At 42.0% G+C, this 27520-nt stretch overlaps 2 long non-coding RNA genes across 3 annotated transcripts in view; one reads left to right on the top strand and one right to left on the bottom strand.

Annotated features, from left to right (window-relative positions):
- The window catches only part of LOC309540341, a 157148-nt gene that overhangs the window by 127346 nt on the left and 2282 nt on the right, over nucleotides 1-27520 (bottom strand). The gene's annotated exons all lie outside the window — the stretch shown is intronic.
- Nucleotides 13914-21737, top strand: LOC309540792. 2 transcript variants are annotated; one of them, XR_014223500.1, is made up of 5 exons: nucleotides 13914-14174; nucleotides 14257-14347; nucleotides 16907-17043; nucleotides 19375-19505; nucleotides 20815-20968. It is a non-coding gene; the product is annotated as an uncharacterized lncRNA (long non-coding RNA). The 2 variants fall into 2 exon arrangements; XR_014223499.1 differs by lacking the exon at nucleotides 20815-20968 and adding an exon at nucleotides 21252-21737 and having other exon boundaries at nucleotides 13974-14174.

Raw genomic sequence — 27520 nt, 5'->3', positions numbered from 1 at the left:
GAGTCACATGACCAGGCAACCAGGGAATCTCAGTTTCAGGGGCCTGCTCTAGCCTGTCAAAAGAATCAAATTACAAGGAATGTTGATGTACTTCTACACTAAGGAGAAATGGAGGGAAGAATGAATAGGTTTTGTAAGACTTTCGTAGAGAGCACTTGCCCCAAACGTTGAAAAGAAGCCTTGCTGGCTCTTGTATCACCAGAAACAGAACTAAAATGTTTGATCCATTTTATATGCATGGATCCAAATATATTTTACTTAGGAAGTGCATATCTCATATTTTATTTAAATTGGAAAAACCTACAGCACATGTAGCTAATTTTCTGCATTAACAGGCTGATATCCTGAAAGACTAATCCAGTATTTAAAGCAATGTCAGAACAGGAAAGGGTAGAAATAAAAGAAGAATTAATCATAAAGACATAATACATGTTAAGAAATGTCTCTTGCTGGGAAATACAAAAAAATTCAAGGAATGAAAGGGTGCAAGCCAAATGAGGCATGTTGGAGCATCCTGTCATTAACCCATCTTACATATAACAACTTCAATATACACGTTTTCCTCAATTGCAGAATACTATTTATTTAGCTGCTATCATCTCAGTTTAATATATACTGGTAAGTATGGAACATCAATCTTTCAAATAGGTCAAACAATATTATAATGAACTAGGCACAGTTGATAGGCAAGTTCTAGTGAAAGTAGGGACGCGGGTGGCGCTGTGGTCTAAACAACTGAGCCTCTTGGGCTTGCTGATCGGAAGGTCGGCGGTTTGAATCCCTGCGACAGGGTGAGCTCCCGTTGCTCTGTCCCAGCTCCTGCCAACCTAGCAGTTTGAAAGCACACCAGTGCAAGTAGATAAATAGGTACCGCTGCAGCGGGAAGGTAAATGGCGTTTCCATGTGCTCTGGTTTCCGTTACAGTGTTCCATTGTGCCAAAAGCAGTTTAGTCATGCTGGCCACATGACCCGGAAAGCTATGTGTGGACAATCGGTGGCTCCCTTGGCCTGAAAGCAAGATGAGCGCTGTAAACCCAGTCACCTTTGACTAGACTTAACAGTCCAGGGGTCCTGTACCTTTACCTCTAGTGAAAGTACAATTTCAGAGAGTACCAGCGATCTGTACTAAGGCAATTGCAGGTTATTGTGTCCTGTCTTAATATATACCGTGTTTTTCACTCCATAGGGCGCACCTAGTTTTTAGGGGGGGAAATAAAGGGGAAAAAATATTCCCCTCCCCCCAGCCCCAAAGGGCAAAGAAGACAAGACAGCCAGCAGGATCCATCCCGCTGGCTGTCTTGGCTTCCTCTTTAGCCACGCACAACCTCTCCAGCCGGGAAAGACTGCACGCGGCTTTGGCAGAAGCCAAGACAGCGAGGGGGATGGATCCCGCTCGCTGTCTTGGCTTCGTTTTTAGCCACAGAGCTGGGCGGGATGCCCACCTGGATGACGTGGTGCCCACCACACATAAAGAAACAGTGGTACATCAGCTCCTTAAAAAGCCCACCCTGGATCCAATGGTGTGTATTAACTACTGACTAATACCCATTTTAGTGGGGGAGATGGGGGTGGCAGAGTCTGTGGTCCATGAGCTTCATTTAGATGATCCGCAACATGTGTATAAAGAACATTTAGATGTTGAATTCTATGGAATTCAAACTGTAATACAATAAAGCACAATAATAAATAAATAAAGCAATAAAATACAATTAAAAGTCATACAGCATCTACCACAGTGCATTGCAATGGCTGCAACAAGCTGAAAAATCGTAAAAAGGTCCATCAAGACAATCAGCAATTTTCAAGTGGTCTGTAGGAGCAGGAAGTTTTGGAAACACTGCCACGGGTCTTTCTGGTGCCATCTTAACAGAAGAGAAGGCAAACAGCAGCAATCTACCCTGCAGCCAGGCAACAGGTGATTGGGTTTGATTTTGCTTTGCTTTTCGGATTTTCCCAGCACTGGCAAAACAGGAAGCCACTCTAAAAAATGGGAGGGGTGGATTCTGGTTGAGGGAAACATCATGTGAATGATGTCCAGAAATTCTTGACTCGAAATTCATAGTAAAGCCCAGTGTGAACAAGCCCCTATTTTATATTCTGCTGATCCATGACCTACGGTAGTAAGGGGAAGGCTGGAGGGATATTTGAATTAGGAATGCGCCAGGTTGCACCACACACTCTTAGCAACTATGCCAAACCATGCAGATAGCAATAGTCAGTATAGCTTTAAAATCAAATACAGCATGAAAAAGTCCCATATCAATATCATAGATGGAGGGGGAGGCGGGAGAGTAGCCTTCCTACTTAATAAATAGGGTCTTTTGTCTTTAGGATGGAAATGTTAGAGACCCATTTCTAAAGCACAGTTCTATGCACACTTGTTAGCAATTGACGTGTTCCCAACTAGCAATTTGCAATCAATTGTTGCTTAATGGTGATGGAACAAAAAGAGAGGGGGGGGAGTATTTGAAAAGTGTGTATATATTTTCTTGCTCTCCTATACCCAAATACCTTGAGTTTTTCCATGCCAATGGCATTTGGCAATTATAATCACACAGTAAAATACCTAAGGTTAATGAGTAACCTCAAAAGGAAGTTACTTCACATAATGACAGCAATTTCTCTGAACTAAATGTTAATAATAAGGCCTGTAATACGGTAAGAAGGAAATGGTGGCAACTGGTAAATGGAACCCTGTTGCCTAGTAACAAGTCCTTAAGGTATGAGCTTTTCCCCTTCTTTCTTTATCTCTCTCTCTCTCTCTCTTTCTTTAAAAGCAGCAAGCAAAACATTTCCAGCCTGAGCTGATTGTGGAAGGTACACATTTTATAACTCCGGCAAAGTTCTCCTAAGCAGGAAAACAGTAGGAATGGCCTTCGTTTTATTAACAACCAGCCCCAGACACTAAAAAATAATTTTAGTCAACCGTACAGTTTAAAGGCCCGCTTCAGCGTGTGATAATCAGTTTTAAAAAGACATGGTAGGAAACAAAGAAAAATAATAATTAGATCGCAAAAGTAATTTGAAGCCACTCTTCATGCAGTACTTTTGTGTTAAAAGCATTAAATAACCAAGCAAAGATGCAAAGGGCTGGATCGCACCCTTTTCAGAGAGACAGCCAAAGGGTTGTGTAACCACCTGCACGTCAGTAAAATTTAAAATTTCAGGAGGCTGTCTCACTCGAGTCAGACAAACAATGCCCTCCAGCCACAAGAAGCATGCACTAAACAAGAAGCCATACTGTCCCCAAACTGAGTGCTTTTTAACCCTGCCAGCTGCTTAGTAGTGGCAAAGTGGGGTTTCAGGTGATACTGGGTGCTTCCAGATGTGTGGGATCTGTGCTCCTGAATCATTCCATTATTTTGCAGCGTCTCCATGATGTCATTGTCATCAAGACACCAGCCCATTCCACCACTTCCCTCTGCCCATTTCTGGGGGAAGTGGGGAGGGTGAATCTGAGAAATAAGAAATAAAAAACAAAAACCACCTGCTGGCAATAACCCATTCACAGTATGTTAACAATCAATTCACAGGTTTAGCTCTGTCTGGAAGCGACCTAGTCTGAAACCGCATACTAAGGCTTCACATTTTAGGGTTTGTTTTTTCCTTCTATCACGTCCTTCTACATTGCCCTAAGTTAGAAGATCTGGCATTCATGGAAAGACAATGGGTTGCCCGTGCAGAAGTCCAGCTCTTGGGAAATGGGCCAATGTGTTTCAGTGCCTGGTATCAGGGTGATGGGAGAAAGGTGAGACTAATTGTTGTGGTGGTTTAGTCGTTTAGCCATGTCCGACTCTTCGTGACCCCATGGATCAGAGCATGCCAGGCACTCCTGTCTTCCACTGCCTCCCGCAGTTTGGTCAGACTCATGTTTGTGGCTTCGAGAACACTGTCCAACCATCTTGTCCTCTGCCATCTCCTTCTCCTAGTGCCCTCCATCTTTCCCAATATCAGGGTCTTTCCCAGGGAGTCTTCTATTGTCATGCGGTGGCCAAAGTATTGGAGTCTCAGCTTCAGGATCTGTCCTTCCAGTGAACACTCTGGGCTGATTTCCTTAAGAATGGATAGGTTTGATCTTCTTGAATGCATATATTGCTTGTTTATACCCTAAAAATACAAGCCAGTCAATTCATACTGCAGAAAGGGCTACAAGGGTGTCACATGACAGCAACTGTCCATTCATGCCTCTTTCTCCAACTGACCCTTAGAAAGGGACAAGCAAGACAGAATGCAGATAGCCATCTACTGTACCAAACATCTGCTACTCAGAGCTATACTGCCTCTGAGCATATGGCTACTGATTGACCTAACCGGCATAAGCATAGGCCAAGCACTGAGCTACATTTTGAAAAGTCACATTATGGTATCCTTCCTAGGCAGTATCAGTTAAAACCAAAAGTGGGGGAGGGAAAACATTTTTTTAACACCTCCCCTGTAAAAACAAAAATTCCCTGCATGTAGAAAACCAGCACACCCAATGAAGCCCAATGAAGCCAAATGAAGACAGTAGGTAGGACTTACTTCTGAGTAGATGTACATAGGTTTGCAGTGTTAGCATATGTGGAGTCTGTGCAGAATCTACTGTCAGTCATTTAATTGGATGGCCCTGGGTTCTATTTCTTAGAGTGAGCAATTATTCCCATTCACTGTCTCTACACTGTTGTTGTTTTGTTTAGTTTTATTTATGATTTGCTTCCCATGAGGCATTCCGACTTACAAAATAAGAAGAAAACTGCTAGATATGTTTTTAAAAAGTTAAAATAACTGCTTATATAAAACATTTTTTAAAATTATATACACACAATAATATATATATACGCACACAGTTTAACACAAGAATAGCACATATACATTCAAATCCAATACAGTGGTACCTCAGGTTAAGTACTTAATTCATTCCGGAGGTCTGTTCTTAACCTAAAACTGTTCTTAACCTGAAGCACCACTTTAGCTAATGGGGCCTCCTGATGCTGCCATGCTGCCACAGCACGATTTCTGTTCTCACCCTGAAGCAAAGTTCTTATCCCGAGGTACTATTTCTGGGTTAGCGGAGTCTGTAACCTGAAGCATATGTAACCCGAGGTACCACTGTACAGATAGATATCTCCAATTAGAAGGCTTCTTGAAGGAGGAACCTCTTTAGCAGGCATCCCCTCCCCAAATAAAAACAATAGAGAAGGTGCCTGTCTGATTTATTACTGCAGAGGGTTTCAAAGGTAGGGGTTGTCACACTAAAGGCTCAATTCTGACATCTTGTGGAACGGACCTCTTGATGGGATGGGACCTGCTCCGGCCGAACACAGCGATTGGTTGGCATTGTATGTACAGTGATGTTACTTTCTTAAGTGTCTGTTTATATCTTTCGAACATCATTCCCTTTAATTAACCTGTTTCTAAATTCCATTGACTCCACATCTTCAGCATTCTTTTTCTTCTTACTAAAACAAGATGTTCAAATCCCTTTATCATTTTAGTTTTCCAGCTCTTTGATAATCTCTGGAAAACAAGCTAGTACAGTATGCACTACAAAACGCAATTTTCTAAAAGTTGGTGGTGTCTTTTTATCTAATGGCATTATGATACTTGCCCCCCCCTCCATTTTAACCTTCAATCCCTTCCTAATTATTTCTGACAGTGAATTTGATTCTTGTTTCCCCCCACCCCAATTGCTGAAGTGCCCCAAGCTACGATTTTCAGTAAGCTGCCACTATCATAAGCTGTGCAGTGTTATGTCTACAGGAAGAATGTGTAGTTCTCACATGTCTGTGTTTACAGGAAGTGGTTCAGTGTATAAGGGTTAAAAATATCACAAGAATACAACATTCTCATTGCTCGGGAATGAAAAGCAATAGATAACTTCCTGGATAAAAGTACATGAGAGTCAAGAAAAGCAGTGCAGATTTCACTCAATCAGCTTCCAATTTGGGGATTATTTTCCACCTTGAGGGAACCCAATGGTTTGGGCAGGGGTTCCTAAAATGTGGTCCATGGACCACCAGCAATCCACAAGCTACATACTGGTGTTCCAAGTAATGCGTCTGTGGATTTGTGGTTGAAGACAAGAGATGGCACATCCATTGCATTAAGTATCCATATTGATATTTAATAGTCTTGCTAGAAGAAGAAGAAGAAGAAGAAGAAGAAGAAGAAGAAGAAGAAGAAGAAGAAGAAGAATAGTAGTAGTAGTAGTAGTAGTAGTAGTAGTTTGGATTTGATATCCCGCCTTTCACTCCCTTTAAGGAGTCTCAAAGCGGCTAACATTCTCCTTTCCCTTCCTCCCCCACAACAAACACTCTGTGAGGTGAGTGGGGCTGAGAGACTTCAAAGAAGTGTGACTGGCCCAAGGTCACCCAGCAGCTGCATGTGGAGGAGCGGAGACACGAACCCGGTTCCCCAGATTACGAGTCTACTGCTCTTAACCACTACACCACACTGGCTATTGTTTCTTTTATTTCTTATATTGCCTCATGTTGTATTACAGTATAAATAATATGGAATTCATCTTGTAATACAAGAAAATACAATGTATGAAAAAATAAAAGGAGAAATAAAAAGACAATGTAGCACAGGACAGCGCATTTGCTACGACGGGCTGAAAAATCATTAAGTGGTCTGCCAACACCCTCAGCAATTTTCAGGTGGTCTGTGTTCTGGAGAAAGTTTGGGAACAACTGGTCTGGGGAATCAGAGTTTTGGGATAATCCACTCTCAGCATTAAGGCTCATTGGGTGACTCCCTCCCAGCCCAAGTCATCTTATATGGCTCTTGAGAGGATAATGCGGTAGGAAGAGAAAAATCCCAGCCCAGCCCTGAGTAACTGGAGGTGGTTGAGGAATAAATGAAACAAAGTGTTCTTAACTTTCTGCTCAGCCTGTGATGTGCAAGAGGCTGCATCATGTCATACTAGCACACCAAGGCAGCTTCATTGAGGGCCTCAGTTCCCATTCCTGTGAGTGACATCATGTTAGCTGCAGAACTTGGGAGCCGCAGAATCTAGAGAAGGTATGAACGTAAATACAGCTTACATGAAAAACTTCCAATTTAAACGTCTTAAGTAAGTACAGGTGTTTTGTGGTTGCTACTTGCTGATCTGGCAGCAGTTGTTAGTCATTTGATCAGAAGGCCCATCTGCAAAGATCTAAAAGATAAAAGCTTTGATTGTCTGGCCTTTATATTTGTCTGGCTCCTCTTCACTCATTCTTGCGAACTGACAAAGCTTCCAAGAGGCAAGAGAAACCTACCTAAGCCGTGCTGCTTAACAGATGTGCAAAAACGGAGCTGCCGCAATATGTAGCTGATAGTTTGATTAACTGTTCCTGATGGAAATCACAGACTTCATACTCCTTACAGTTACAGGGTATAATTTCAAGAGGGGTTGTGTTTTTTTAAAGTTTGTCACAAGCTTTTCTCTGCGTGATACTTGAGTTAGCTTACAAACCAACTAACACACTCCCCCTAGACATCTTCCTGGCTGGGTGGAATATTCTTCTCCATATCTGGGGTGTGTTGAGGGTCTGGATGTGCGCAATGCCAGCTGTTGTCAGAGAAGGTATGGGTGGTCCTAGGACATCCGGGATCTGCACTGATCTCATCCCAACAGGAGGAGGAAAGCGTCTGAGGGGATTTAAACAGGTTTGCACTGCACATACTGTAGGATTCGTTTTCTGAAAAAGTTAGGGACTCAAGAATCATGAGTCTAGATTAGAAGAAGCACACAGCCAATGGTGGAGAAAGGAACACATGGTAGTTCTAAGAATCCATATGTCGGCACAGGTTCAAAAACCATGACCATCCTTGGAGTCCAGAAGGAAACCAAGTTAATATGCTGCATACAATATGGTGCTATCTAGAACAGGTATGTCTAACATTGCACCACAAAACAATGAATGACAAGTTGCTTTTGCAAACAGAGGAAGATGTGGCATTCACTCCTATTTCCCAGACAGCTGAGTGGATCAAGAAGTTAGTTCTCCCAATGGAAAGGTGTATAAATTGATATCCCCAAGGGGGTTGGGACCCGCGGTTTCATGAACATGTTAAAAAGTCAAATATGTGGGTGATACAAATGTGGTTAAAAGAAAAAGGAGCTGCAGCAGAACTCCAAAAGGATCTTTCTGAACTGAGGGAATGGGGGATAAAATGGGAAACTGCAAGTCAAAGTATGCAAGTGTAAAGTGATGTGCATTGTAGCAATCAATCAATCAATCAATCAATAAAGTATATACGCTCATGAGATTTGAACAGACAGTGACTGACCAAGCAGACACCTCAGGGTCCTATTGGAGAGACAAATGAAGATGTCAACCCAGTGTGTAGCAGCTATGAAGATGGCAAATGCCATAGGAGGGATCGCTAGGAAAGGGGGTTGACAATTAAATTCCCAATATCATAATGCTGTTATGCAAATCTGTTGTGCGACCTCACTTCAGAGACTGTGTACAGTTCTGGGTGCCTCAGCTCAGAAAGGATTTTGTAGAGTTGGAAAAGGTTCAGAAAAGGGCAACCGGAATGATCAAGGGGTTGGACAACACCCCTATGAGGAAAGGTTACAACCACTTAGACTCTTGGAGATTTGGAAAATATTATGCAGCTTAGTAATGTAAATAAACAAACCAACTAATGTTTGGGGATTTTCAGATGGGGGGAGAGATGAAAAAGGGGAGACATACATGATAGAGGATGTGTAAAATTATGCATGTTGTGGAGAAAGAAGGTAAAGGAAAGTCCCACTTCCTCTCTCATAATACCAGAACCCAGAACCATCAATGGAAGTTGAATGTTGGGAGTTTCAGGGTAGACAAAGGGTAGACTCAGCACATAGTCAAGTTATGGAATTAACTCCTACTAGATGTAGTGATAGCCTTATATTCTACGAATTTGACTAGTCTTCTTTTAAGGCCATCCAAATAGATGGTTGTCAATGGCCACTAGACACAACAACTTTGCTCTTGGAGGGAACATGACTCTGAATACCAGTTCCTGGGAACTGCCAAGTGAGGAAATCACTAGAGGGCTTGCCATGGGCATCTGGTTGGCGACCGTGAAAAAAGGATGCTGCACTTAGGTTCAGTCCATGGGCAGTGAAGTTGCCTGCCTTCATGTGGATTGCAGAAAGAAGATACTGACCATCCTTGGTGGCACCGTCCAATAATAAAGTACTTTTATATAAAAACAGATATTCGGACCACCTCTAATGTTCTCAAAATGTACAATTTGATCATATGACAACTCTACTGGGATACTTACAGTGGTGGCTGGTCCCATTGGGAGTGGTGGAGTGCCAGGCATGGAGGCCAACAGTAGGTGGCGCCGGAGGCAGAACTGACTAATTCTACTTTTGCCCCCATCCTCATCTCTGTCAAGTTCCACAGTGGCAGCAATGTGAGAAATGCCACTCCTCCCTTGGACGGAAAGTAAGAAGGTAGGCCAGTGGTGGAGTGAGTTTGGTGGGGCAGTGCCCCATTTGCCCTAGTGGACCATTCTTCACAGGATACTTCTAGGAATCAAATGAACCCTAATAGCAAAGAGCTAACGGGGAACTTGTAAACAGCAGCATGGATGCTGATAGCACAAAAAGGTGGGATTGTGCTCCCTCAACGTTGAAAGAGTGATTGATAAAGTTTTGGGTTTTTTAAAGAAATGGCCAAACTCATGAAATTTGTGTGAAGAATTTCAGGAATAACTGGCTCTCATTTCCTAATTCATAAAAACTAGATACAATCTGGTTATTGACAAATGCATAGGGTATTTCTCTGTGGTAAATAAAAACCACCAGGATAACTACAGGCTTTTTATTTAACTTTATTTAAGTGGTTTCCTTGTTATAAAAAATGAGTACCTATGTTTATATAAATACTGTATACTATATACATTGTATTTATTCATTATTCAAAGTTTTATTACTCTGCTACTGCCCAATATTTATGGAATTTGTTTTGAAATACTTTTTTTATTAAAAAAATACACTATTCTTCAGATTATTTTGCCTTTTAAATAGTATACTCTTTTAATCACCACCTGTCTTTTGAGTATTGGTGGAAAGTTAATGTTTGACTAGACTAGGCTTGGGCTCTATTTTCTCTCTGCATTGCTAACAATTCTTTTGAGTGACATCGAGTCTAAGCATAGTCATGGTTAAATGCATTCAACAACAGCTGGGAAAATGGGTCACTTGTTGACAGCTGACTAACCCCATTTCAGAGTGAAAGCACAGGATGTGTTCCAATGGCTCGACATCCGAAGGGATTTTTTCCCCTTTCTTTCTTAAATAACTTACAATGCTTTCTCTAGGGAATGACAAATTTCTCATTTCCAGCCGAAAGAGCCACTTCTAGGAAATTCTCATCGGGCTTCAAGAACCAGCGGCCCTGTCTATTTTCACACACACAAATGCACAAATACTCTTTTTTAAAAAAGAGCCCACAATCATTTTGATAAAGTATACTTGAATAAGAGTCCCTTGTAAGCTGAATCAACACCATTTCTAAATCAGCCCTCAAAAAGAGTCAGCAGAAAGCATTGGGAAGCTATCCCTTCCCCTCCACCTTACGTAAAGCATGCAACATCCTTAGTCAGTGACAGAAACAAAAGTATTTATTGCACACCAATAAAACATACCCAGGCATAGAAACACGCATAGAAAGTGGGTGAAGAGGACCATTTCCTTCTTAGTCTTTGCCCAATAATTGGGGGGTCTAGGTACCCATTTCCTTCCTGGGGGCCTCCTGTGGTCACAGGCAGAAATTTAGCAGGTAACACTATTCTGAAAACCGCAACTTAATGCCAGGCAAAGCTCCACCAACTTGTTGTGTGTGTAGGTTTGCCAGGTTAAAACACACACTGCAGATTTATGCCCAGCGGGTAGGGGGTGAGGAGCGGGGGCAGAATGTGGTCCAGTCCAGAAATAAAACTTCTTGCTTATCAAGTTGGCCAATGAATTGTCTTCCCATCTCTCAGACAAAGACATGGGTAAGGAAAGAATTCAAGGAGAAGGCTACCTTAAATGGTTGAAAGAAGACAAAATACCCCCCTTCCTCATTTAAGACAAAAACAAAGGGTTTTTTGCACCATCTGTCCATGTCTGTGCTCTCTCTTGCTCCACACTGAGAGGATTTGTGAGGGATTGAAGTGCACCTTATAGACTAAAAAAATCATTGGCGGCCGCTTAAGCCCTGTTGCCCAGACAATGGCAAGGCCCGAGAATCCCCTTCCTCCTTCGTCCCTGCCTTCCTTCCTGTTGAGTGTTCTGCCTGACTAAACAAACTAAATGTGCCTAACTCCCCTCTTGCAGCAAGTGGACTTGACCGGAGCTAAAACCAACAAAGACGGATTCTGATGGGAGCTGCCCAAGCACTGGGCACAGAGTCAACAAGCAGGTCTCATTGAAATGCTAATGAGGCCATGTACTCCACAGCACCTCCAGTGTCCTTAACTTTTCAACCCCCCCACCCCAGCCAACAGCAAGCGATTTACAAGCTGCTCTAATGACTCACTAGACTAAGCCCAGTGGCCTAGACTCAACAGCTGAAAGGGTTTGCAGGGTTATGGCATTCAGCAGGATTTCACAGCAAATCCTCCTCATCTGCCTTTATTTTGCTGTTGTTGTTTATTGATATACTGCTATATAATAAAAAATATACCAAAGCAGGTTACAGAAGGCTCTATTTGCAATTGCTTACTGCTCTCGCAAAGTGCCTAGATTTACTGAAAGGGTAAAAAAGTTAAAGGTAAAGGACCCCTGATAGTTAAGTCCAGTCACGGACAACTCTGGGGTTGCGGTGCTCATCTCGCTTTACTGGCTGAGGGAGCCAATGTTTGTCTGCAGACAGTTTTTCCGGGTCATGTGGCCAGCGTGACTAAACCGCTTCTGGTGAAACCAGAGCAGCACAAGGAAACGCCGTTTACCTTCCCGCCAGAGTGGTACCTATTTATCTACTTGCACTTTGACATGTTTTTGAACTGGTAGGTATCTTTTTGCAAACTGCTTCATGGGTGGGTGTTTTTTTTAAAAAAGCAATCAAGGGGTGTATACATTTTATGAAATAAATAAATATGTTTAAAATTGTGCTTCGGAAAAAGAAGGCATTCAGACACACAAAATAATCAGTTGGTAATCATTTACCATCAAATCTCTCTGCAGCTCTTGCAATATGGTGAAATCTACCTCCCAAAGACACTGTGAAAAAATCCCGTTGCCATTCACAGGGACATTGTAGAGGGATTCAGCATATGCATGCAGCCAAATGCCCAGAAGTACGGATGTGTTGATTTCTTCTTTAAGGCAGTGGTGATACACTGGGCTAAGGACTTTGGATATAATATCCAACTTTCATCCTGGGAAAAGTTATGGAAAGAGGAAATAAAATTTACTACATGCTGTTCATTGGAAGAAAATTATATGAAAATGATGCATTGCTGGTATCTAACACCGAGTAAAATTGCTAAAATGTACTAAACAAGTTCTAAACCATGTTGGAAATGTAAAGAGAAATAGGGTACTTTTTACCATATGTGATAGACATGTAAATTGGTAAAGGCTTTCTGGGAAATGATATATAATGAGTTTTTAAAAAATGTTTAAGAATACATTTGTTAAAAAAACCAGAAGCCTTTTTACTAGGCTACTAGCCCAGAGATGGCAGGAAGGAGAAATACCAACAAAAGAATGGCAGATGAAACTGATGGACTATGCGGAAATGGCGAAACTGACAAGGAAGTTTGGAAACCAGGAAGATCAAGTATTTTCTAAAGACAGGAATACATACGTAATTTACTTAAAAGACCACTATAAATAGTTAAAATCTTTGGCAGGGATGTAAAGACACTTGTAATGTGGAATTGATTTAATCATAATTATGGTTATATAATAGCTAGATAAGGGTAAAAGATGCAGTAAATTTAATCTTAAAGATGGAACCCATGGAGGGATGGAAGGAGGTGTAAGAGTTTGAAAGCACTCTGTATTTTAATGTTTGAAATCACTATGTTTTATATGTATAAAAACTTTTCAAGAACTTAATAAAAAAATTATAAAAATGGAGAAGCGTGGATGTGGTTCAGTTGTGGATGCCCAATCATTGTATCTTAAGAAAGTTTTGAACCAAGAAGGTGCTGAATTCAAGACAGTTCAGTCCAGAAGGTACACACTTTGACTTAAAACAGCTATTCAAAAGTTGGTTTCTCATCCTGTCATGATGGGTTTGTTTTATTTTTTGCGCTTAGACATGTGACTGCACTCTGTAGCATCAAAGACCTCATGCATCATTCTGTTTCTACCTCTTCCCCTCCTAAAGCTTGATCTTACTAGCTTTTGCATAGTTAGGTTTTTGCTACTGCTCTCAGGGAGGCTGCAAAAGACTTGGTTTGTTTTCAGGCAATAAATGGCAGCAGAATTTTTGCCCCACTCCTGCTATAGGACAACTGTGTTTGTTTTTAGCTATTGTAAATAAAGGTTGTTTTTTAAAAAATATTGTTTGTATGTGTGTGCTTTTAATAAAGGGAGAGAGGGAAGGAAAGATTTCTTATCTGTCTGGGTAAAAAGCATGGGGCTCATAGTAAGAATAGAGGTGGTAAAAAAAAAGTACAAAACTGGATCCTATCCAACAGGACATAAACCCAGAAGAATTGCTTGGTCTTGTGATATAAATAGATGTTATATAATAATTGTTATCTTCTCCAAAGGTTTACAGTCATACTCAGCAGCGCTGCTCCAAAGTCTGAATGTAATGAGTTGTTGCTCTCACTTTCAGTGCAGGCTCAGTTGGGCGGCAATTCAATGCTCAAAGAGCCCCATGCTTCATGGAGTACCAATCTTTGTAAAGTCGTACCTTGGAAGTCGAACAGAATCCATTCCAAAAGTCTGTTCGACTCCCAAAGCATTCAGAAACCAGAGCAGCGTCTGATTGGCTCCAGCTTCCTGCAGCCAATCAGAAACCGCAGAAGCCCCGTTGGACATTTGGGTTCCAAAGAACGTTCACAAACAGGATCAATCGCTTCCGAGTTTGCGGTGTTCGGGAGCCAAAATGTCCAAATACCAAGGCGTTCAGGATCCAAGGTACAACTGTATTCCTCAAGGAAAGATGTCAAATGGCTTTACCATTTGAACTTGGAGGTTGTTGCAGTTTCACAGCTATACAAGATTTAAGATGGCTATCATATGACTTTGCAGCACAATGGTATACTTTTATTTATCATGCATTTGATGACTCGTAAGTATAACATGTTGGATACAACCCTTTGTTGTCATTTTCTTCTAAGAGACTCTCAGGACTACTCCTCTCAAAACAGTTACCCTTCCGAAAAGAGAGAGAGAAATTCCAGCGTACTCACAATTAGGAACAGATCGCAGGTATCAGAATAAGGACTGGAAGCTTCATGAAACATTTTAAACAAAGGGGAGATGAGAAAGAGAGAGAAAGTCACACTTTCCCATGTAAATTACTTCACAACACTTTTAAACTACTGCCCTCCCCACATCCAAAACTAAACCCCCAGGCATTTGAAGGAAATGCCAGGGTCTCATTTGAAGGAAGGAGGTGCAACAAATTCCCTGTGGGGGGAAACATGTGTTCTTTCATCACAGGGGGATAAAATCACATCTCCCGGAGATGTCCATCTTTCACTTCCTGTGAAACCCAGAAGCAAGGGTCACTTGCATTTCAACTCTTCCCTCTTTGTTTGAGCATCCAAAGAGGCCCTAAGCTTCTTCCAGAAGTGGAATTTACCCATAAATGTTACTGTACAATAGCTTTTACCTGACCCAAAGCCCTTTAGATAGGTCAGGCTGTAAATCTCGTTAGCATAAGCAAAAGCAGGAAACGACGCTTCTAGCTGGAGCAATCCAGGAGGAAAAACAGCTCTGCCTCCGGATGTTTTATGGTGTGGCCGCTTATACCTTAACACACCACTATTAGCATATTGCTGCAATCACCAATGGCACTTTCCCCTTTAACTTCCCCTTGAATTGCCATCGAAGCTCATCAAATGCTTCCAATAAAAGGAAGCTAGCCTTTGCTTTTACTACAGTGCTCGGCAATGCAGATAAATTCTGGGGCTCAGACACATTGTCTCTGCTGGCCCCACTATCAAGAAGGGAAGAAAAGTCAGCTGAGCAACCCAGTGTGATTTTTATAGAAAGTGTACTCTATTGGTGGAAATACAATAAGGTTATCTGTTTGGGGGATTTGTTTTAAATGAATATAATATGAAATCTAGTAATATGTTGGGGGGAATTGGGGAAAAAGATATTTGCCAAGCAAACCAACTTATCTTATATCAAATATCTTGCGCTGAAGGGAATTCTACCAAGTCCATCCTAACAAGAATCCCAGCATGGGAAGATCAGCCATGCTTCAACTGGAGATATATATATAGATGATATAGATAAAGATATGTACCAATTAGCAACTGTGCCTTTTGTTCTGGCATGATGAAACTGATCTCCCTGATATTCTTGCCTTGTGTGTCTTGTCTTTTAGACTGCAGGGACATCTTATATTTATTTATGAACAGGGCCTAGTTAATGCAGGCATCCTAGAAATAATTAACAACTATCACCATGGTGTTTTGCTTTTGTTTCTGTCAATCATATACAAGCAGAAGTGTTGAAAAGGGCCCCACCACTGCCACCTGAAACTCAGTGTATCTTTGGGCTAGATGAAGAAGGGGGTCAGAGCTACTGGTATAGTCCCCATGTTTAGGGAGGATGTGCATCCTGTTTTACGAAGGATACTGCTCTGTTTGAAGGGCTGGCAGAGGGCCATCCTCTTTCTCAACCTCTTTTTCAGGTGTGGGAAACCTTCTCCAGATGTTATTGAACTACAGCTCCCATCATCTCTGACCATTACCCATGTAGCTGATGGGAATTATAGTTCAGCAACTTCTGGGGGGCCAATGTTTCCCTGTTCCTGTTTTATTTGAAGGGTGGTTTAGTAGAACTCCAGTTTAAATATTTTTTAAAAGAAGGGGGCCTTGAAGTTGCCCATACCTGGACCTGGACAGCAGGCTGAGAAAGTACCCATGGTCACTTTCCCACTGCGATGAGATGTATTTAGAAAGAAATTATGCCACACACTTCCTCCCAAGGAGCCCATGGTGGAAAATATGTCAATGCTAAAACAATGTAATTAAAACTTCTAAAACCAGTTAAAACCAACCTCCTAAAAGGAATCACTTATTCTCAAAACTAAAGATTTCACGGTTACCAAGGACAGACCTTTCGGCCATCAAATCCCTGGGTAAACAGGAAAGGTGTTTTTTTTAATTTCCCTAAATATTAAGAATGAAGCAGAATGATGGGAGGGCATTCCACAAATGGGGAGCCACCACTGATAAGGCCCTGTTACGGGTCAGTCACTACCAACTGGGCAACCCCCAATGGCAGCACCAGGAGGCTGGAGAGAGGCAATTGGCTGGGAGAGGAAGAGTGGGGAGAGGTACTGGCTAGCACTCAACCCCCTGCCCTCTTGAAGAAGCTACCATCTCTAAGCTCATGTTTCTGGGAAGCATTTACCTCAGGATTAGGTTCCGCTGAGGTTGTAAGCCAAGCATAGGCAAACTCGGGCCTCCAGATGTTTTGGGACTACAACTCCCATCATCCCTAGCTAACAAGACCAGTGGTCAGGGATGATGGGAGTTGTAGTCCCAAAACATCTGGAGGGCCAAGTTTCCCTATGCCTATTGTAGGTCATCTGCCTGAGTGGCTGCAGCTGTTCAGGATACTCCCCGAGCCAGTGCACCTTCCACTGGTGCTGGGGAAAGGAGAGTATAAGGACAGCCTGATGGGGATAGTGGAGGTGAGGTATGAAGGGTAGGATTAAGATTATTAAAATGCCTTTTACTGGAAATGGTTTCGTGCGTGGCATGGTGTCCTTTCTCGGGGGGGGGGTGCTGTTGTGTTTTCCTTTAGGCCGTTTCCAGGGTGAGAGACTGAATGTGGTCCAAGTGAAAAGTGGTTTCATGTGCCTTGAGTGAGAGTCCACCCCACCATGGAAAAATGCCCTTCTTGGGTGAGAGGCAGGAAGGAGTGTTTAGTCTGTGTCCCAGGTGAGAGCATTTGTTCTGGCTCAGTATTGTCTAGTGTAACTCTTCAGCATTTCACTGAAAGGATGCCTACACTTTACCAGTGTGCTACATGCAACCCCACAGAGAGGGATTTCCCACAGGGCCAAGCTGACACCCTGCTATGGAAGAGGGGGCAGGGCGAGGTGTTTTCTTAAAGGCTGCGTAATCCCCGCAATAATACAAAACACGCTGCCCTGCTCTCAAGCAGCTCCCATACATTCCAGTCAGATTGCACCCGCAGTTAATTATAAACATGCAAGATGAGGGAAGCCCTGCTCTGTAACTCAGCTTTCTCATAAACACACCACTGTTTCTTAAAGGCTTTTTAATAAAATGAAAATTTAAAAATCAAATGCACTCAATGATTATTATTATTATTATTCTTGAGTACTTGGACACTGGTGTTTTTCTTGAATCTCCTGCGGAGGAAGATGAGGCACAGCAGTGGCAGCAGGTGCAGTTTGATTCACAACCGAGCTGACCTTCTGTAGGAGCATGGCAGGAATTTCAAATAGGATTAGCCACCCCAGACAAGAAAAAGGTCACAGGACATTTCCACTGGAAATTCTCATGCAAATAGGCCTTTTGATACGCATGACTTTTTTTTCCACACACATCTAATAGCTATGCATACAGAAAAAAGGAAATACTGAAACATGATGGCTAATGTATGTTAATCTTGTGAAGGTGTTGACTTCCCAGAAAAAAAGTCAGGCTGCCAAAGGATAAGGGCATCACAGACCCTGCCTAGAAGAGAGTCCTAGCAATATTAGGACCTTGCAGAGCTGTGCAAAGGAGTATTTTGATTTTGATTTGTGTTAAGGTTTAAATTATGGGGAGAGGGGGAATCCTTTTGCCTTAGTTTGAGCACTGTTGGAGGTCATGTACTTGCTTTAAGATCTCAAACATTGCAGCAGTTACTCGGTGGTAAGGGAAAGCACTCAAAACATGCTCAGAGGCAGTATCCTCTTTACTATTGTGTTGAAAGTAGAATCCTGGGCGATTCTTGCTATCTTCATCTCCAATAAGAACATGAGCCTTATTGGATAAGGCAAATCAAGTCCAGCATCCTGTTCTCACAGTGGCCAGTGAGATCCATATGGAAAGCCCACAGGCAGGATCTGAGTATAATAGCACCCTCTCTGCCTGTGATTCACAGCAACTGTTATTCAGAGGCTTCCAAAGGTGGAGACAAAGCAGAGCAATCATGGCTACTGGCCGTGTTTTCTAATGGGCAATGTTTCTGAGGAGAGCAACTGTGGCATTCTGAAGGCAAGGCAGTTGAGCTTCTTCTCTATCCAGTGACTGAATGGTGCCAAACCAAGCTAGAAGCAGGCCACTCCCAACAAAATGTCACTGGAATCTATTCTTTTAGATTAAATTATGAGGTTGTATTGGAGTTGTGTTTGAGCGAGAGCACAATTACAGACACTTAATGTAAGTTTGAGGTAACTTGCCACAGCATGTACATGAGGGCTTCGTAAACTGAAGGCCTCAACTCCTCTTTGTGGGAATGGGGTGAAACTGGTAGTAGTCCATTCTTTATAAACGTTCATCCTTTGCACCCCATTTGCTGTCTAGAACCCAAGCTATGCTGCCATCATTTCAACTGTGTCTCCTTGGGATGAAGTAGATTGAGTTTACCATGTTCTTGGGTTTAGGAGAGGACACCTATCAGAGGACACATTTCCTCTGAGAAATGCTGTGGGTTGGATCCCAGCTCCTCCCACTATCTATCCAAGGAAGGTCAGTAGCAAGTATGGAATTGGGCATGAGAAAAATGGTAGATACACCAAACATGTTTAGATAAACTACGTTTCTGAATCCCATCCACCCAAAAAAGTTCATGGCTGAACCTGGAGCTCCCTGAAGAGAGTGCCATATTCTTAGAAGGGTGAACCAATGAGTTTCAGTCTTTCAGATAAAGGCCTCACTCTCCCTCATCACAGATGGATGTGTGCCTGAATGAATTAGTAATAGTGTGAAAGGAAGGTCTTTTTGCCGCTTTGCCCTGGTGTTCTATTAAACAAAGACTTTTAAAAAGAAGTTAGAACTACTGTTAAAATTATGTCAGTTTGGAGTATGTTAGAAATTATTTTAAAAGCTATCATTGAAAATTACTGTTTTTCAATTCAAATACCAGTTAAAAGTAGGTCACATGATATAGGTTGGGAGAAGATCTCGGGTATGGAAAGATGAAATAGCATTGACTTAAACGTCATTGGCTTCTTTGCTCTGGCTACATCAAGGGAGATATTGGGGAGGGGGGAGACGCCAGTTGTCCGGTGTTAATTTGAGGACTTTATTTTTTAGGATGGAAGGAAGCCCTTCTCAACATGAATGAAAACATTAGCACAGGAAAATTTCAGCAGGGCAACTCCCTCTGAGAAAAGTCAGCCTTGGAAAGAAATGTGTACCATTTGAATTCACAAAACACTTGAAAGGTAATGATTCTTAAATTAAAATGGCAAATTATGTACCGGGACAAAAAGCTTTTTCCACCCTGATGGGTCTTAACAAGAGCAATAAACCATGTCTAACTGCACCAATATATAGCTACCATCAGCATATTGCTAAGCTACTGCACTTCTGGCTAAATCGGTTTCCTCTTAATTTGCCCTCATTGCTGAAACAGAGGGGGGAAATGCAACACAGTTTTTACAAAGCCTACAAATATCAAAGGGTGAAAAGAGCTGAGGGATGCAAAAGGGCGGGAGCTTATCCCTTATGTACACATTTACTTATTTCACTGGGACATTCCATATATTTCAAAATAAGGAAAAGAGCAAGCACTGCAGTAAAAGTTTGCTGCTTAGAGTACTATGTATCTCAGCCGCTCTGCTTACTTTGTTTCCATACAAGGGTGTTTTTGTCAAAATAGAAACTTGCAAGAGATTTCCAAAATCCACAGTTGGGCAATATACTGTATTAGGATTAACCAGAATGCAACAATATCATGGCAAGCTTTTGTGTTTTCCAGAATTTTTCATCAGGTAAGATATGACACAGGGCAATGCAGTGGGGTTCATTTTCTTAATTTGACAAGGAAGATTACATTTGTTTACAGAGTTTAGTCTTATGTGACAGCTGAATTTCCCAACTTGGTGCTATTTAATGACACCTCCTGAGTTCACCAAATTACCAAGGATAATGGTTCAGTCTGGACCAGTCATTATTTTTTTATTTAAGTAAGCAGATTGCCTCTTTAAAGCCAGCTAATGCTATTTAAGCAGATGGTAATCTGCTTCCAGTTTGTAGAACATTTATTGAAGTGCAGTGGCACCCCTTTTGGGGGCTTGTTTGTTTGGCATAAACTAGACACGATCATTTGATTTAAAATCTGTTTTATAATGAGGCATCTGCTTTCACTTTATAAACATTAAGTCTTTGCTACAGGGACCGCAATAGACCAGGATGAGCCTTCCCCATCCTAGTACCCTTCCAGATGTTTTGCACTACAACTCCCATAAGTCTTAGCCAGCATGGCCTGTGACAGAAGCTGAAGTCCAAATATCTAGAGGGCACTAGGTTGGGGAATGCTGAACTATACTTATCACTTAAGGCTTGAGAGGACAGTAAAAAGCCTGTAGGCCAGACCAGTGACCCTCCAGATAACGTTGGACTACAACTTCCATCAGTACTAGCTACCATGGCCAGTAGTTAGAGGTGATGGGATTTGTAGTCCAGCAATGGAGGGACACAGATTCTCCATCCATGCTGCAGATGTCACAGTTTGTATTGATCTGGATGCAGGTATTACTGGTGAGGGGGTTAATGGAAGATAATCCAAAATTGGATGAAGATGAGAAATTAATCAATTGTTATGGAAGGACTGGGGAAATAGAAGAACAGAAGGAGAGAAGCAGATTTCAGAATGAAATAGTCACATTGATATTTATGTGCTTGTATTCCTGTTCCTGCATTCTGCCTGGCCCTACCAGTCCCATGGCAGACCAGCCACCATCTTTACCATTAGTCCATGAAGACACCTCTGCACTCTCTTTTTACTTTACGAATTTGTCTTTTTCAAGCAAACCCAAAAGGGAAAGGAGAAGAGAAAAAGGGTTCAACTAAGCCAGATCTTTCCAAGCACACTTACTTGGAATTTAGATCCACTGAAATTAATGAGACTTGCTTACGAGTAAATATGCAAACTGATTCTAAGTACGTTCTCTTCATTTTCCTTGCAGATTTTTTTTTATTAGAACTCCTAACTCTTCAGAAAGGTGGAAAAGGCAATCTACTAGGAGGTCGTCGTATATCTCCAAGCATGTGATTTTACTTTGCAATGTACCATTCTTTAACCCGCACGCATGATTTATCGTGGCCCACAAAAGCTGCTCTGCAATATTCCAGCATCTCTCTCCACCCCTTCCCATCCCACATGGAGCCTTAGCTGAACTAAAATTTTGCAAACCTTTACATTGTTCTTCCTGACACCGGATCAGCAAAGACAAAAAGCAACTGCCAGCTCAAAAGCAACCCGGTGATAGAGCCTGGTGCTATCTAATCAAGGGCAAAAGGTCACTTCCGAACAACTGGGCAATAAAAGATTATTTCCAGCCACAAAACAGAAAGACTCCATGGTGGATGCTTGAAAGAGGAGGGGTGGAAGGAGGGCAAAAGGGCTCCCGTCTGTGGGAGGAAGTGCATTGAATAAAGCCAGCAGACAGGAACCATCTGGCTCTGAGCGTGGTCTGTTCTTAAGAAGACAGAGAAAGCCCCCTCAGAGGGGCCAGTGACTCCATGCAATGATTCAAACTTTTGTTGTAATTTAAAAGCTGCTTTCCCAGGCACCAAGAAATTGAAAAAGACAACTTTCCCAACACAGGGTCTGAGGGACACGTCTTATCGCATGCTGACTGCAAGACACATCCCTCATTTTATATACAGCTCTTATTAAAAAGGTTGGATCCTGAGAAGTCAGTAAATTGGAATTCCTGACTGTTAAGAATCGGATAAGCATGAACACACATTAGATTTTAAATTCAGGAATGGTCTCTTTGCCTTTCTCGCTAAAATACCCTTCCTGGTTAGGTGGCCTCACCAGATGAAAGCAAGAAAACGAAAGGAAAGATTAGCTAACTAGTTGCCTACAAAACAGCAGAATGGCAAGTATTTCCACACAAATAGCACTGAAAGTTCAGTAGAGACATACATAGTCACTTTACCTTGCTAAACAGTCTGGAAGTTCTAATCAGTTCAGACAGACAAATATTCATTCTTGAGGGCCCAAATATTCACAAGACCAAAAGTCAAAACCTTCACACCGTGATGGATGACGGTTCCCCCTACCTATTCCTACATGCAGAGTTTTGGAAAGGAGATGGAAAGTCACTTAACCATTCTCAGAAGCTCAGTTGATACACATTCATTTCAACACAGGAACAGCTTCAATACAAGTCATGGCAAGCCTGGAGATTGGTTGTGGCCTAAACAAGAGTTACCTGCTGTCAGCAGGTGGATATTTTCTATATCTTTCTGTTGTGAAGTGGTACATCACATGGCAAGATGAGAGGGCTCCAACCTTAAGCACACACTAAATGAGGCCTGAGGGGAACTGGTGACCCTCCTGATTTGTTAGACTCCAGACACCATCATCCCAGACCATTGGTCATTCTGGCTGGTGTGGATTTATTAAACAATATCTGGAGGGACACAGGTTCCCCAACCAGGGCTGCCTCTCTCCATGTGAACCTACCTCTCATCATCTTCTGAGGCCCTTCTTCAGGTGCCTCCTCCACAGTGGCGTAGCGTGGGTTCTCAGCACCCGGGGCAAGGCAAGTAATTTGCGCCCCCTAACCCGGGGCAAGGCAAGTAATTTGCGCCCCCTAACCCGTGGATTTTAGCACTCGAGTCTCTTCCGCGCCCCCCACAGATGCTGCGCCAGGTGCAGCAGGCCCCCCTGAACCCCCCACGCTACGCCACTGCTCCCACCACAAGTCTTCAGGACAGCCATCCGAAGGCTGGCGCGGGGAGAAGGTCTCTCCGCCCCACCGCCAGGCTTCGGAGGAGGTCCGAGGACAGTAGGGTTCCTGCTTCCTCGAGGAGGGCCGGCCAAACGCGCCCCCCCAAATGTTGCGCCCGGTGCGGCCGGCACCCCTGGCACCCCCCACGCTACGCCACTGCTCCTCCACAAGCCGTCCAGAGAGTGGCAACATGCAAATGTACCTTTTTTTGCAGTGGCTCGACATTTGTGGAATGCTCTCCCCAGGGAGGGTCGTCTGGCACCTTCATTATACACTTTTGGGTGCCAGGCAAAATGGTCCTCTTCAGCTGATTGACATCTGATGCCCTTATAAATGTGTGGTGGTGGAAGGGTTGTTTTTGTTCTTATTTTTATCATGCACTTTGTGTTTTTATATTGTCATTTTGTGTTGTGAACTGCTCTGAGATCTATGGATGAAGGGCACTATACAAGTTTATAAATAAATAAATAATAATAATAATAATAAACCAAGTCCTACTTCTGAGCAAACACATTTACAAAAAAGCTACAGTAAAAAATAAAATAAAACCTAGTTCCCTATGCACCAAAGGACATAAGCCAGTCACAGGATATCAAAGGGACATGGAAGACTTTCCAAATGTGAAAAGGGGATGTTTTATTCTCTACCAACTTTTGGAAGAGGTGAATCAAAGAAAGGAGTTTTGGTCTCAGTTAGTACCTGTGGACAATGCCAGAAAGGGTATTCTGTCTTCAACTATACTATAATTGTATTGCAATGCTTCCCAAAAAGTCCCCTTACCCATGGCTACCGATCTATTGATTCCACTGAAAATCATTCTTTTTGAGGTGTTGTGAGGTCCTATGAAAGTTCTGCCTGTGGCAATGGCACATTCACACATCTGATGCTGCAGTCACCAGGCCATGGACACGAGGATGCCACAATGCCACATAAATTGTGACCAACCACACTGCCAGAATAAAGTATGAAGCAGCCTAGACTCATCTCACCAGAAGACGTCACCTTTATTCTTGAGAGCGCAGTTTCCATGGAAGAAGAACTTTGGGGCCTAAAACTCTGACAACATCCTTTCCAATTTTCTTTTCCCCCAGTCAAGCCAAAAACAATTTTGTTGTCATCTTATTTTTGACCAGGTTTTTACTGGGTGCTGTTTAAAAATTATAGATTGCCTAGCTTCTAACTCATTTGCTACTTCTTTTCGCCTTTCGGTCCTTGTAAATGGCAACTATTTTCTTATAAAGGGATGTGAGCCCTTGTAAGCTGTGGGACCCAGGCAATTGGCTCAGTGCAGCAGAGCTAAGTTATGAAACAGGAAACTGTGATGTCATGTCTAGTAAAGCATCAAAAAGCACCTTGTTTAAAATAGAAATATCAGATGAGATCATTACTTTTTTCTTAACATATTCTATTTTTTGGCATAACACCCACCTATCTGAGAGTCATTGTAAAAAGAACACTGTAAAGACTACCCAGAATCCAACCACGGTGTCAAATATTCCTATGAGCATCACTTGTTTTGGCAAATGAGGTTTCATTGGAAAACATGAAAGGAACATCAGTTTTACGTATAAGAAGCATATGCAACTCTCAGGAAGAACAAATGGTCTGAATTAGGATGGGCATTTGAGAGAAACCGAAAATCCTACCATACATTTAGAATTTTATTCAACTCGTATGTGGCCAATTTTATCATTGCCATATTTGAGGGTGGCGTGGGAAGAGAGACTAGCAGGCTTGACACTGATGGACCATGATTCTGATCTAGTCAAAGTGAAGCAGAATTGATTTCAACAGGAAAGAGTCTAGCAAGTGCTTGACTTTCCCAATGCAATCAGCAGACCTTAAATATTGATTTCATTGGAAAAGTAAAACATTCTGGTTTACACCATGTGTTGGATAACTGAAAGTTCTGTCCCTGGCAACCCTGAAATTGTTAGCTTGAGAGTAGATTATTGCTTTTAGGAGTTTTAAACTGCTAAAAGGTTGTTTTAGTCAGTTATCTTTGGAAATGTATTTGGAATGTGCAGGTTAAAAATTGAATACATAAATAAAATATGGAAAGCTATGGGGTGGATCATGGTCCATCTGTATTGGTCATGTGATAAGCCCTCTCCCTTCAACTCTAACAAAGTGTGTCAGCTGGTTGATGAACTGATGTCAGGAAGAACTCAACAGAGCACTGGATACCCAAATTATCCTGATTGGGGCCACAACTCTGCCTCACAAATTCTTCCAACATAGTCCTCAGTGAAAATGTATTCCCTAGTCAAGTGGTCTAAGGGAAACATTACAAGGCAGGCTTTTTAAAAAGAGACTTGAAGTTTAGCTCCAACACCAACAGTCTTTGGAAGTTTGGTCTACACAGTTTGAATCTTGGAATCAAGTAGCTATGTGTGGGCACGTCACTTGCTAAAATATTGGTTTACTCTTTAATGCTATGGCTGAATTCAGCACACAGTTCTCCATTATCCTATGGCTCAGACTATGATAATCATCAATACTTTGTTTACTAAAGAATGATTAAGATAATTTGGAGAAGAAACCTATTTCATAAATTTGAGAATATTATTCTCTCTCTCTAATGGATTTCATGTAACATTTTTAAAATGTAAAATATTATCTCCCGCTTTTCTGCTAAAGCAACATTTGAAGTTTTATTTGGTTAGACTATTTTAGGAACTTTGGTTTGGATGCCCAAGTAAAAGAAGAAGTAAGGACTTCTATAGATTTGTTGGGTAGTATCACTTTAGGTTGCTTGCCTACTGACAGGTTACCGGTATATGAAGAAAAAAGATCACCATAGACCAGATAAAATGTAGGCAACTAGGTTTTCACTTACCAGCACTGCACCATAGATTGCCTAATGGGAAATCAGGTACACATGCCAAACAACAACAGCTGGAAACTCTCTCTCTCTCTCTCTCTCTCTCTCTCTCTCATAGAAGGCTCAGGGGAGAAGTTTGCTTTCCCTGCTGAAACTGGAGGATTTATTGCTGTTATGCAGGTGCAGAAGGTCACAGTTGTGTCCTAAGAAGGAATAGGTTTCTGGGTGAAAGGACATTTACAGCTGCATATTTGGCACCAACCGGGTCCCATTTTCCCCACACCAGAAAACAGCTCGTTTCCAAGAAATGCAGATGGTTTTTGAAGAACCAGTGCAGTCCAGTTCACAAAGTTATGGCTGATTCATACATGCATGTACATTACTGGGTTTTTTTGGGGGGTGTCACTTTTACTCCTACAGAAATGACAGCTGGCATGTGCTGATGCAATCAGAAAGTACTGTGTTTGAGGTGATGTGCAAGTGCTGAGCGGGCCCATACACAGGTCAGAACTTGATGCTGCAGTCATTCAATGATGAAGATACATGCTAGTGGATCCCAAGACCTGGATCTGGTTGACCATGGTGCCACTTTTGCTGTGGATTCAATATGTAGCTTTGAACAACTCACCACCTGTTGTGACATGGGGTGTTGACATGGGGTGCTGACATGGGGTGCTAATAGTAATTTATGATGTTTCTTTGAGGAACACAGTGAAGATTCGAAAACACTTTCTAAATACCTGTCTACAAGAAATGAGTGAAAAGCTATTTCCATAGTACATAATTTCAACACCAGTTCACAGTGCTGTAAAAGTTCATCTACTAAACATAAAAAATATTCTCATAAGTGATAGGATTGTAAAGCATGTAACATGGTTCGTCTTCAGTAGACACAATAGCCAAAGGAACATAATGCTCAGTACTGTATCAGTCAACAGATTCTAAAAAACCACATAAATCCTATCCACATTTTGTTTGAAATAAACAATACCCCACATCTCTTCCATCCCACTGTCATTAATACGAATGCTAGACATCATCATCGTGTCTAGAAGTCAACTTCCTTCATTTCAGAATACAAAGGTTTCCCAACCCCTAACAAAAAATACAACAAACCAAAACGTCATTTAAAAAACTAATTGAACAAAACCCTACCCTTACACGCATGATTTTCTCCCTGAGAAGGTAAAGCAAGAGAAGAAATAAATCACATCTGACAGAAGTTAGTTATGCCACTTAGCACATGATAGGAAGGCACTCATAACCTGGTGATGTGAGCGTGGAAAAGATAGAGAATAGATGGACAGCAAAATCTACAGACCAGGGCCAGTGTTACAATCCAGAGCTTTTTGCCTTGATTTGGGTTCCCTTCCTTCAAGTTAATTTAAGAGAAAAGCTACTAAGGCTGCAAGCCTAACTCCATTTACCCTGGGAGTGAGCCTCATTGAATTCAACTTTGAGTAGACATGGTTCGGATTGTGCAATTAGGAGTATTCACTTCATTCTTTGCTACCTCTTTAAACTGAATAGCGTGCTCAAGTTTAAAACTAAGATTTACATCGACCTTTGTTGTGAAGCTGACACCACAGCTCTTGTCTCCTGAAGGTGCAATAAAATTGCACGGAAAAGATAGGAGGATATTGAAAGAAAACATGATGGTGAGGAA

Source organism: Podarcis vaucheri (genome assembly GCF_965113315.1).
Source record: "Podarcis vaucheri genome assembly, chromosome: 9".
NCBI lineage: Eukaryota > Metazoa > Chordata > Lepidosauria > Squamata > Lacertidae > Podarcis > Podarcis vaucheri.
The sequence above is the reverse complement of the archived record's forward strand: the minus strand, read 5'-3'. Positions and strand labels throughout refer to the sequence as shown.